The 12,587-nt window shown below is 53.4% G+C and overlaps 1 non-coding gene across 1 annotated transcript; it reads left to right on the forward strand.

Annotated features, from left to right (window-relative positions):
- Positions 1–11,799: 11,799 nt before the first annotated feature.
- On the forward strand, positions 11,800–11,871 carry TRNAQ-UUG (transfer RNA glutamine (anticodon UUG)). The gene has a single exon. It is a non-coding gene; the product is annotated as a tRNA-Gln (tRNA).
- Positions 11,872–12,587: the final 716 nt, after the last annotated feature.

Genomic DNA, 12,587 nt, shown 5'->3' on the forward strand with positions numbered 1-12,587 from the left:
ATCTTGTGAGCCTGGGGCAGCCCTCCCTGGAAATGCCGTGTCTCTCCTGCTGAAGGCTCTGGTGCAGAGAGAAGCAATTTAAACTCCCCGCTCGCATGTACACAGTGCTCTTCTGACCCCAATAGGCCCCCTGCCACCCATCCCTGCAGTGTGGGAAACAAAAGTTTATGAGCAAGAGAAAACAAATGAACAGGACGGGAGGTGTTACATGGTGTGTCACAAGCATACGAAGCCTTCAGCAGCCTTCTTCCATGCCGTGCTGGGGAGTTTGCAGGCAGGTAAGTCCCTCTGCAGCCACCCCTAGCTGGCGCAGGTCATTCAGTGCTTTTCTCAGAGCGCTGCTTGTTGAAAGGTTTCCCGAGAGGCGAGGAGCAGAAACCTGGGAAAGATGCAGCTCCCTCTGACCTTCCTGGTGCCATGTGGCTTGTGTTTCCTCTGTCCCAGCCACAAGCCTCAGGGTTATGTGCACAGGAATGGCCAAACCCACCTGCTGAGCCTTCAGCTGCACCCAAAGTTTGCATTACCCCCAGTTCAGCCAGGGAATGCATGCAGGGCTACGTCGAACACTCGACTTTTCCTTTCGGTAGGGGTGTGGTAATGAGCGAGGCTGGAAGATGCTACTGAGCTGCTGCCATGAATATGCAGTGCATCATTAGCATAATGGTGGACATGGAATTTGAAAAGTGCCACTTCCATATTGCGCACTGCTGTTTAGACGCGGGCCTAGCAAAAGGCCCCCCCCACCCCCCTCTTCAAAAGCACCGTCTTCCGCTTTGGTTTTAGGAAGGGGCTGGTGTAGGCACAGCTAAAGTGATGTGTCAGGGCCTGCCCGTACTGCACAGAGTTGTGAGTGGGACATTTGAAGTGGGTCGGGAGAAAGTTTGGGTGTGTGGATTGGCTGTTTACAGTGTAGGACTGCTGAGCCTGAGAGGCAAAGGGCGCTGCTCCATCTACTTGAGCTGGGACAGTCACTTGAGGGTTGGTTATGAACTGTGGGTGTGGTATTTTCACCAGCTTATGCCGTAAGACTTTTCTGACTCTTTCATTAAAAGCTTATTTTCTCCACTCAGACTCTGCTTGCGAGTGAGGAAGCATGGCCTTTCCGAGGCGCCCAGGGGTGTTTGACTTTCCCTGGCTACTGGGTGGGGGCTCAAGTTGGTTCTACGTGAGACAGATGAAAAGGGACCCAAAGATAATGAACCCGGCTCTTGTTGCTGCCGACTCTTTATGACCCAAGGGTAACATGACAAAACTGTAGACTCTCTTATCAGACCGAGATCCTTCGTGAGTGCCTCAGAAAATCAAAAGTGTGAAAATGCACCAGTCTTTTTCCTAGAGTACGAGAACAGGAAGGGTGAGACCTGAGCTGCTGCCACCACTGCACCTGGGGAAACCTGGAGCTACCAGACGGGGCCCAGTTTCGTGCTTGTTACCAGCATAGACTCCCCAGACATCAAGCAACACTGTCGCAGCTCAGATGAACCATTATGAAGTATTTCTGCCCCACACAAAGATCAGTTGTGGGTGTTTAGCGGTGGTATTGGTGCAGGCGTCCAAAACTGTTACAAAAGAAAGAAAAGGCAAATTCTCATCTAATTCCTAAATCTTCTCGTGCTGAGCTAGATGGGAAAGTTTCCCTTCCCCTAACTTCTCGTAGTCTGTGCTTATTGGGCTGCTTTTCCAGTTAGGCCGAATCTAAAGCTGTCTTTGTCTTTCCAACATTGCTGTTGCCTTCAGTGTAGGTGCAGGAGGAGAGAAGAAATGATGACATCATTGTCCCTTATTTTACACTTTCCTCCGGGTGCCAGAAAGATCCATGGTGTGTCCGAGAGCCAGGCAGCTCCTGGTGTCCAGCCCAGTGAGCAGCTGCCGTTCATGGGAATTGTGAGCCTGTTTCCTACATCTCCCTGGCTGGGGACAGTGACCTGGTCCAGGGCAGTGACTCTGTCCTGTTCCCTGCCAGGCTCTCAGCCTCCTGCCCAGATTAAGGGAAACCAAGGAAGGCCTATAAAGGCCTGCACGGGGCTTGAACCCCTGACCTGGGGGCTATTAGCACCACACTCTAAACAGCAGAGCTCGCAGCCCTGTGAGGAAAAGCTTCCCAAGGGGCCTTCTGGAAATGAGCAACAGGCAGCTGCAGGGCCCCTGGCCCCTGAATGAGATTTTCTCCCCTCCCCCACCAGCCTGGCCTCCCCTTTCTCCCTCTGTCACCCATCCCCCACTGCTCTGAGCCCAGCTAGGGGGGTCCCCTCAGCCCCGTCTGCCCCGTGCCAGCTGTCCTGGGCCCCTGCAGTGTGTCCCTCAGACCCTGTCGCTCCCACCCCTCCCCACTGCCCTGAGCCCCTTGTCCCCTCAGACCCTGCCGACCCCCCACTGCCCTTTTCCCCTCCTCCCTCAGCCACAAGCCCAGCCGGGTTCCCCCCACACCTGCCACCCCTCCCCCCTGGCAGCCGCCCTCCCCCTCCCTCTCCACTGCACAGTCACACACTGAGACCTTGGCCCTGCCCGGGGCTGTGTCAGAGCAGAGACAGCCTGTGGGTGCAGCCCCTGCCCGGGGGGATCCTGTGGCTGTGTCTACATGTGCCTCTTCTTCCGGAGGCCTGTGGGGAGGAGAGGAGAGAGCAGCAGGCTGCTGGGGGCAGAGCTCAGGGGAAGAGGCAGAGCTGGGAGAGGAAGAGGTGTCATGGGAGGAGGAGGAGCACAGGTGGCCTCAGAGGGACCAGAAGAAGCAAACCAGGGCCCCTCCCACTCCTAGGGAGCTTCCAGCGCTGGCACCAGCCTCCCCATTGCAGCTGTCACAGCCCACCTGTGTGCTGAGTCTGCACTGCCCAACCACCACCAGCACCAGCAGTGCCGTGGGAAAAGCTGTCTGGTTGGCAGGGCACTGTCTGCACCAGGGGTAGGTCAGTGTCCCTCTTACTCAGGAGGGGGTGTGGGTTTTCCAGCCCTGAGTCACACAGTGACACTGACCTGGTTCTCTAGGCTGTGCAATGAGTCACCCCCATTGGGAGTAAAACTGCTCCAGCCTCTGCCTGACAGGATCCAAACACCACTGAAGCCAGGCAGGCCCTGGGGTGGGCTGGCAGGAGTCAGGTGCGGGCAGATGGCAGAGCTTAGCTGGAGCAGGCACCATGTCCTGGTTGGTAAAGAAGCTGCCTAGTAAAGGGGAGATCCTTTGTTCAACCCCCAGTGGTACCTGCCTGCTGGCTTCAGGAACACGTGGTGTTGCCCCTCCCAGAGGACAGGACACGGGGCCTGATAGACCTTTGGCCTGACCCACAATGGACATTTGGATGCTTTACATGGTGCTGACAGGCACTGACCATAGAGGTGCCTGTCTCCATTGCAGTGTGAGTGCCCTGGGGTGGCGCACTGTGCTCCAAGCACCACCCAGAGTCACCACTGCCACATGGCATGAGACGTGTGACCTGGACTTCCCAATGTGCTGGAAGTTCCCAGCAAACCTCTGGCGAGGACCAAGGGCTGACACTGCAAGAGAGGGGTTTGTGGTGAGTCTGAGGGACAAAGACACCGGGGGGATTGCCCTGTGCAGGTTCATATCCCGCCAGCTACAGAAATGCTGGAGTCCTGGTGGCCACCACTTGGGTGCTGAGCACCTTTGTTACCAAACAAAGCCCCAGGTGGTCTTGTTATTACCCTCTTGATACTTCTATGCTCCCGTCTCACTGCACTTCTTAAAGGAGTTCCCTCACGCACCACCTGGGCTTTGCTGAGAGCCACCGACCCCATCCCTGGCACCTCTCTGCCTGGGCACAGGGGGATGGGGGAACTGCAAGTGAGATGCCATGAGCAGAGACCGCAGAGTGTGGGGGAGGGAACGACTCCTGTAGGAAACGACCCACACTCCTGAAGGGAGGGATGGGACAGACAGACAAAGGGGTGAGAGCAGCGTTCCTTTTCATTTCATCTTTCCATGTGCAGAATAAATCGTATGTGCACGAAAGCAAGTGCGGATGGGCACCACCAATAAAAACACTCGCTGCCAGCTGTGGGTGTTCTGCTAATCAGCTGGGCAGCATTTGAATTTCTGTTGTGTGGCCACTCAAGCACTCAGCTTTTAGGAAGCACTCGTGAGAAGAAAACGCTCCTGGGAGCTGCACTCTCTCATGCTCTCAGTGATGACAGCCACCCACTGAGATGCGGGTGTAGCTGTACTTTGATGGGCCACTGATCCTGAGCCACTTCCAGTGAGCTGTGACAGGTGAGCACACCTGAGAGCCGTGCTGAGGCTGCTCTCGGTTATGCAGAATCTGGGCCGACAGGGAAAAGTGAAAATGTGACATTGTTGCTCCTTTTGGTTCTCCCATAACTTTACTCGGCACAGTTAGGGTCTGTCCCCCTGGAGTTGTAGCCAGACAGCCAGCCCCCTCTCAGACCAGCATTGCTGGGAACACAAGGGAGCCAAAACAACAGGGCACTTAACATAAATTCCAGCACAGCCTTTGAAGCTGTGAGAAGCACAGGTGTGCTGCTACAATGTGCCTCTGGGAACATATACAACGATTAGGGTCACAGCAGACAGAGAAGCTGTGACAGACATGGCTCTTAGCCCCTACTAAATAACGTGATGCACACACACCAACATCCTAGGTGGGAAAATATTTACCCTAATAAAAGGAATGTCCAGTAGTCGAAACTTATTGTTTCTCTCCCTTGCAAGTGTAAACTACTCTTGCGAGAGCTGGCGTCACCCAGACAGACCAGCCCCAATTTGGCATAAGAAAGGAGAAAGAGAATAAAGGAGTACAGAGGTATAAGTATGGGACCTACAGCACCATGATTTTTGAGTGCTTTTCACTATCTATCTGCTGGTCAGATAAGTGACAGCCTCCCAAGGCTTCTGCAGCTAAAAGGGTCCCTAAGCCTTGTCCCTTATTCATCTTTCCGCGGAATTGAGTGACCGATCCTGGCTTGGCACCGCTGGAATCGAGAGATGCAAGGAGGGTAAGAAGCACCCACACCTGATCTCCTATCTTTAGTGTACACATATTTTGAAATAGACTCTATACTTTGTTTTCTTTCTTTGGGATCGTGGCTTCAGTTTTGTAACTTGTTTGTGTGTGTAACATCTATACATTTAAATAAGTAGGCACTAGCAATTTTGTAACCACATGATTAGAATCTAGGTTAATAAATTTTGGTAACCGTTTGTGCATAAGCCTGACTTGTTTCTCTGGTTTACTGTAAAGCAGCCAACACAATTAAAGAACCTCAGCCGTTTTGGCTATAAAGCCTGGCCATTAGGTGAGAGTACTAAGAGCCTAGCGTTGAGTTGCGCCGCCTCCACGGGGCAAACTCTTGGGGCGCCTGTCAGTCAATCCTGACTGCCCACTGCGAAGGGGCTCTGAGCTCTAGCAGTTAAAGTCACGGGTGTTTAGGACCTTGGGGCATCCGTCAGCCTAGCCCGGGCTGCCCGCCGCAAAGGGACAGTGCGTCCTAGCGGTTAAAGTCACGGGTGTGGAAAGGCTCTTAGTGCTGCCATTGGGGCACCTGTCAGTCAGTGTTGACTGCCCACTGCGAAGGGGCTCTGAGCTCTAGCAGTTACAGTCACGGGTGTTTAGGACCTTGGGGCATCCGTCAGCCTAGCCCGGGCTGCCCGCCACGAAGGGACAGTGCGTCCTGGCGGTTAAAGTCACGGATGGTATAAAACGGGCATAGCTGGCACCTCACCAAACATCCTTGGCCATCGGCTAACACCTGTTCTGTCCTTCCAATGTATTTGCTATCCTGGAATGATTGCATCCCACTGATTGTCCTCATTTCACCAGGTTTCTGTGATGCCTATTATGTTAATCTCCCCCTTAATACCAGGTACTCGCGTCCACCCATCTTACTAGTTCAACTTCTCGCATTTGTGGAGAAGCACTTTAAAGTGACGTGCATGTAAAGCAAGGACACGTCAAGTGAGATGTGCTGGCCTTGCACACCACGCTGACGGACGTGTGCTCCCTCTGCATCTACTCAAGGGCTGCTGTGGTTCAATGGGCACAACCCAAAAGTCCTCAGGACACAAACGCATTTAGCAAAAGTAGCCTATGCTTGGAGACCAAGTGGGTTAAAAGCCTCTTGCAGCTCTCGAAGCTGGAGGAAGGCCACTCGTGTGTCTGGTTTGATAGCTTAGGTGGCCCAGTGCTGGGGCAGGGTCTTGGCCCCCTCTGGGTTCCAGCCTGAATCAAAAGAATATGGTGCCCATGGCGAGCAGAAAATGGCTTCAGTCCATTAACCTGTGGGTGATGAGGCCAGCATGCTTCCTCGGCACCACTTCACATGCTCCCCAAGGGCCACAGCACTGCCTGACGAAGAGAGAACCCCCTAAATGTGGCCAAATGGGCCCAGGACGGACACAGTTGGTCACCAGGAGCTGCAAGTCTCCACACATCATGTTGCTGTGTTCACACCCTCTGCCCCAAGGAAGTGAAAATGGGGGAGGATAAGGGGAGAGTCAAGCTACCTTGTCCGTTCAGATCCCGGCTCTCTGCCTTTTGGGGGGCTCCTTTCCAGAAGCCTAATGGTAAAATTCTTCTGCCACTGTTCTTGGCTCTGAACCCTGGGGAACCAGCCCAGAACTCCCGCTGCAGAGGCTGATTGTGGCAGCTGCTGCAGGGCCCCCAAAAGCACACGGCCTCGTCCCCATTTGTCCCTGTGCATGGACCAGCTCTGATAACAGACACGCCCCAAGAGGGACCCATTCATTTGCTTCCATTTACCCCCAGCTCTGCCCTCTCCATGTCTGCTGCCTTTTCCAGGCGCACACCCAGCCGGCTGCAGTTCTCTCCTGGAGGCGAAGGGAGAAGAGTCGCTCTCACATCGCAGGAGCTGACAGGGTTTGAGTCCGTGGAACGGGGCCCTTGGCTTTGCCTGCCCACCAGCCTCTCTCCTCACCTGGCAGCTGTGCGCACAGGCAGGGGGAGTAGGGGAGCCCCTGTGTCACTTATGGCCCATCTCCGGCAGCTCTGTGCACCTGACTGGTTGGGGAAACCGAGGCAGGAGTTCGACGCTCACTGTCGGTACGTTCGCAGCAGCTCATCGGTGCTGCAGTTCTGGGGTGTGCTCAGAGCGACTCCGGGAGTTCCACACCCCAGTGAGAGGAGACGGGCGGTTGGCGTCACCCAGCTCTGCCCTCCTGCCAGGCTGGTGTGTGTGGAAATGCCGCGATTTCTTCTGCCCATGAGGGGAGGGTGGGAAAGAGCCTCTGCGAGATCCTGAACACGGACTTATCTCATGTGACTGGAGAGGCTGAAATGAGGCTGGTTCCTGTGGTCACAATGTGTGTGTGAGGAGAGGGGTTTGAAGCTGCGTCTCCCACCGAGACCCACTCAAGGGAAACACAGAGTCTGGAGTCAGGCACTTGTGAACACTTGACACACATATTTGACTGACACACATTGACTTGCACTCGACTCCTTCGACCCTGTGACAGAGCATGAGGAGCACTTGCCTTGTGTGAGAAATCACAAGCTGCCCGGCTGCCTCCAGCGTGGGCTGAGCTCAGGGGCAGTCGGCTCCCTCACTCAGTGCATCCCAGGGCCAAATCAGGGCAGGGCTGGGTGTGGTGCTGTGTCTGAGGCCCTGTGCCCCATTAGCTGTGGGCTTGGTCAACTGCTCAGGAGAGATTCCAATGTCACTCAGCTGATTAGCAGAGCTCTCACCACTCAGGCTTTTGTTTCCATTGGTGGTGCACATCGGTACATAGTTCAGAGCATATGAAATGTATTCCACACATGGATGGAAGAGGCTGGAGGGAACATTGTCTGTGGGTGCCCAGCCAGGCCAAGGGAGGGCTGTTCGGTGTGTGCTGGGCCTCACTGGGAGTTTGGGGAGGGCAGCTGGGGCTGCTGAGCTGGGTGTGTGGCTGGTTTCTTGGGTTACGTCACAGTGGTTTTCTTTTCTGAGGTGTGGTGCTTTTTGTGGGGGTAACTCTTATCCCCATGACACACCTCATGCAGGGGCCATTGCTCTTTGTGCCAAGGCATGTGGCTGGGATCTGGGACTCAGGACCCTTTTCGCAAATATACATATTCCCTTCTCATCACACACATCTGACACTGTTCCACTTAAAACCCTGGAGCCTTCACTTTGCTTGGCGGGTGCCTCAAACTGCTTGCATATGTGGGGTGTTAGCTGGTGAGCTGGAGTCAGTTCCACATCCATATTCTCCCACTTTTGGTTTTCCTCTCTCCCAGAGCCCAGTGTTGTCAGCCTGCAAATGTCTCTTTTTTTCTCCAGGGTTGGCTTCCCTCTTACTACAATTAGGCAATACAAAATTCACCTGAACTCCTTAAACCTAATTTTTTAGTGTAGACACACCCAGCAGCACTTGAACCGGGCTGAATGGGGTTTCTAAGGTGCCAGAAGAGTCTCTGCAAGGTTGTGGCTGTGCACATTTGGCTGAGGTACTGGATCCCTGTTTCTACGACTTCCCCACTTCCTACAGAGGGAGCCCTTGAGGCCAGAAGAGCTGGCGAGGAAATGAGGCGCAGAGAAAGCCAATGGAGCTGCTGTGGAGGGCTGGTGCCCTTAGGAGAGTCCTCCTGCTGCTCCTTCCTGTGTGAGGAGTGCTGTGAAGTGTGGGCTTAGGGCAGGTGGCTCTGAGCTTCGGGAGGCTGGGTCCAGGGACTTCTGAACCTCACCTGGCCCAGGTCCACTAGGAAGCCCCTACCCCAGGTTGAGGTCGTGATTATGAAGCCTTCATCTGGTGCATGGGCTGGCGAGTCTGACTCTCATGGGTGCACTTGGGCAGCAAGAATTTGGGTGATGGGGTCCATGCAATGAGGCAAAGATGAGAACCCTGTGACCAACATCCTCTCTGGCCATTGGGGAAGGGCTGGTTAGGGAGAGCCTGAGTCCTTCTCAGTCCAAGGGTGAAGGAAGTCGCCGAGTAAAAGGAGTGAAGGAAGTGGTCAAAGGTTCTTCTCAAGGCTTTGCACACAGCAGCATGTGAGGAGATGACAGGCTCCCTGGACAAGGCTGCTGCCTGATGCTTTTGTTTCATTAATTAGAAAAGTGGTCCCTGTCTCATTGAAAGGTTCTGCAGGCTGTCTGCTTGCCAACACTGAGAGGGACAGGGAATGTCAGGTCAGAGGCCAGCCAGAGAAGTAGCAACACCTGCCAAGATAGAAAGGAGATTCTGGGTTTCTTCCTGCTTTTAGCTGGGGAACATTTGCAGGCAAGACAATACGATAACCAGTGCACCTCACAATGTCACCTGGGTTCTCCTGTTCCTCCCCTGAAATGCAAAGCTCCTGGGTGGCCCTTACCCTGGCGCACCTGGAAGGGCCACCCTGGAGAAAGTGACGGAGGGAGCAGCTAGTGGCTACCTTTCAAGAACTCACATAGCAGAGCAGTGGACTGTATGGAGAGCCCAGCAAGTTCCCTCTGGTAGAAGCTGATGGCAGGGCTCTTGTCTTGCTGATGGGTTAACTTTTTGACCCTGATGTCTTGCCACCCATCTCCCCCAAAGCATTCTGTGAAAGTGGAGGAGCAGGAGAGGGACTGTCACAAGCTCACCAGGAAGTATCAGTGGGGCCTGAACATCACAGGCTCCTTGGGGCTGTCTCAAGGACTCACAGAGGAGCTGCCACCATCTGTGTTCTGTGTCCTTCTCACCAATACACAGATAACTGGGAGATTGCCTCAAGGACTGAAGCTTTCTGGCTCCCCAATTCAAGCTATCACTGAGCCCTAGGCCCTGGAGTCACTGCCCCTGCCCCTGCCAGACCTGCCCCCAAGGGTGTCTGCTATGACAGAAGAAGACAGTCTGGTTTGTGGTGTCACACTCTATCCCAGGGAGTGTTTGTACTCTGGGATTTCCCTAATAGGAGCATGAGAGAATGAGGGAGCTGAGCTGAAAGCAGCGTTCAGAGAAAAAAGTAGCCTCCTGCACGTGTTGATGAGCAACTCTCAACAGCATCATCTCTGGGTGCCCCGACAGAACAGAAAGGGGATGTGCAAAGAATGAAATGATGCGTTTCCATCCGCTTTCAACCCGGGGGGCCTTTTGCATGCGTGGCTAACACGAAAGCCCAGTGGGCTACAGAATCTAAACTGGCTTGTTTGGCTTCTCCCCTGAAACTCCATCTCTCTAGAACAACTCCTCTCAAATGCCAATAACCTTCTCGTTAAAACTTCAGCTATCACCCCGTCTCACATCCGTACAACATGCTGCTGAATACGCATTTTCAAGATGCTTCGCTTTGTTCCTAAGCTAATTGTTCTGCTTTTCCAGATCTTAGCCATCGCCTTCAAACTCGCTCTTGCTTTCGCTATTCTTGTGGCGATTTTCTTCTTACAGTCTAGATCCTGTTATGTTGCTTCCCAGATACCTGAACTTCTCTACACTCCCTAGTTCAAGCCCGTCTATGCTGATCTTCCTTCCTATCTCCTCATCTCCAAATACCATTGTTTTTGTTTTATCCATGTTCCTAATCAGTCTGTACTTCTTCCTTCCCTCCTCTAGTGCCTGCACCGTTCTAGCTTCTCTTCATCTTCTGCAGTGATAACCATATCATCTGCAAACCTCAAGTTGTTGTTTTTCTTCCCCTGCACAGATATCCCTTCTGCCTCTTCCTCGATCTTGTCCATCGATCTTTCTAGGGGCTTGATGAAAATACTCAGTCATATCAGATCTCCTTGTTTCCTACCTCTACTCGTGCTCAACCGACTTCCCAGCTCTTAACTCATTTTCACCACTGCCTCTTCATCATCGTTGATACCCTTCAGCAACCCTATCGGTCTGGTATCCACTCTGGATGACTCCAACACTGCCCAAGTGACTTTCTTATCATGACTGTCAAATGCCTTCTGAAAATCAACAAAGCAGCCAGAGATATTCTTGATCTTCCGTCAAGCTGTCTCTGCTCTCAATCTTAGTTCCCACATTGGCTGTCTGGTCCGTCTCTCTTTCCTGAATCCCGCTTGCTCGTCCAGTGGTTGTTCTTCTATCTGCCATCTCAGTCTGTCCTTCAGTATCATTATCAGCCCCTTGCCGAGATGACTGGTTCGGGCAATCATTCTGTTGCTCTTGCACTCCAATGCATTTACTTTCTTGTGTATTGTCACTAGCTCTTGGTGCTCGGCAGCCGTGCTTGACTCTGAGGTGAAAGAGATGTGGCTCCCACTTTACTCTGCTACTAGCCAGCCTGGCTCTGCGCTGGCTCAGCCGGGAGGGGACTCAGGCTTGGGTGGCATGGCCTCGCCTCCCTGGCAAGGCATGAGACAGAGATGATGTTACTAGAGTGTCAGATGAAGAGACAAATCATTGCCACAACTCCTCTTTCTGCACTGTGGGGGAAAAACTGCCCTAAGGGCTCAAAGAGTTTTTTTCACACCAAGGAGGCCTCACTCTGGAAGAGGATACCAGGGGGTCATCTGCACTTCTTTGAAGTCCCTACTTTGTCCCCTGGAGACTGTAGGCTCCTCTGTCTGGGTTATCATGTACCTTTGTAGTGTAAACTGGCCTCAAGCACAGCTGGTGCTTACAGACAGGGCTCAGGGCAATTCTGCCGAGACTTTCATATGTTAAAAAAGACAATTAATGACTAAACTGTCAAAACAAACTGGATAAAGAGTCCTTGGAAGTGGTCCTCAGGGCTCGCACTTCTCTGGAAGCTGGCAACCTGCATGCACGCATCATAAAGTTTCCTTTTAGATCTCACTCTTACCTCACTGCTTTGACCTCCAGCCTCAGACCTTTGGGGGACACTGTACCCCAGGGGAACGGGGTTCCACAACACCAGCCAGGAAAGAGTCATGGGTGCTCAGAAAGCACTTTTGCTTATGGGTCCCATGGTGTAAGGGGCAGCACTCAGGACTTTGAATCCTGCAATCTGAGTTCAAATCTCAGTGGGACCTGGGTGTTTCTGACAGTAGACCTTGTCTACTCCAAGGAGTGGGCTATCTTATCCTGAGAAGTACCTGAGTGAGTCCTTTTTCCTCCAGCTGCATGAATGAGTCCCATTGGAGCCAGGTGTCTGGTTGTGCTGACTCACCAATCTGGCTGCGATGTTTTGGGGCCCAAGAACTCACCAGTGCATGAAGATGCAGTCTGAGGTTGTGTTTCTCATGGCTTCTCCTGAGGCCCTCACAACTGGTCCTGGAGCTGCCAGGCTATTCCTATTGCAGGTATGGCACTTAAGACCAGGCTAAAAAATCATGGGACAGCAGGAGAGAGGAGGAGTCCCAGGCTGGAGCACAGCTCACCTGTCCTTCTCTGGGCACCTGGCGGTGCGGCAGCTGGTACTGACACCTCTAGGGGAAGTCTCAAAAGCCACAGAGGGCAGTGCAGGAGGGGGGGAGGACCATGACTGCATGTGGCCTGAGAATCTTCATAACGTCTCTGAGCCAGGCTGCTCCCCTCCACCAAACCCTCACTAAGGACACCCCAAAGCAACATGTGGTCTGCAGCCAGCGTCACAAGGTGGGAGAAAATCAGCCAGTCCCTCAGTGGGCTCTCATAACTGTGGGGCTCATTTTAGCTGTGGGGCAGGAGATGTGTCCTGAAGAGGCTGTTCCCCAGCTGGAGACAAGCACAAAACAAGCCAGAGCTTGCACAGGATTAGGCACAGTCA

This window comes from Carettochelys insculpta, chromosome 7 (genome assembly GCF_033958435.1).
Source record: "Carettochelys insculpta isolate YL-2023 chromosome 7, ASM3395843v1, whole genome shotgun sequence".
Taxonomy (NCBI): domain Eukaryota; kingdom Metazoa; phylum Chordata; order Testudines; family Carettochelyidae; genus Carettochelys; species Carettochelys insculpta.